We start from the raw sequence: 437 nt of genomic DNA on the forward strand, positions 1-437 counted from the left end.
GGGGGGGGGGGGGGGCGGGGGGGGGGGGGTTGTGTGTGAACCAAAATACATATACAATACATCTACTCCTTTTTACAAAAATTATAATGGGTTTGTATGGCCAGATGTTTGTTTTTTTTTAGCAAGAAGAGAAACCTGCCGTTTCTCCGAAGCATTAACAAATCCTCTATTTACACAAATGTTTACATGGTTTGCGCATGCCTCAAAGACTTCATTTCGTCGTACATCGTTTTGTGTGTTAAATCTGTCAGAGGGGATGCTAACAGGAAAAAAAAAACTAAAGAGAAGTTTCTTGATATGAAATATTTCTTATTTATTGTATATAAAGTGAGTAACCTTGTCTTATTGGAATAAGTTGAGTGAGTTGTCCTTTCGGGAAATTACATTTTACTGTAATATAGATGACTGTTCGTTTTGTCTGCCATGTTCTGTAGATT

Source organism: Haplochromis burtoni, unplaced genomic scaffold, assembly GCF_018398535.1.
Source record: "Haplochromis burtoni strain Fernald_Lab_line unplaced genomic scaffold, NCSU_Asbu1 Contig_490, whole genome shotgun sequence".
Lineage (NCBI taxonomy): Eukaryota > Metazoa > Chordata > Actinopteri > Cichliformes > Cichlidae > Haplochromis > Haplochromis burtoni.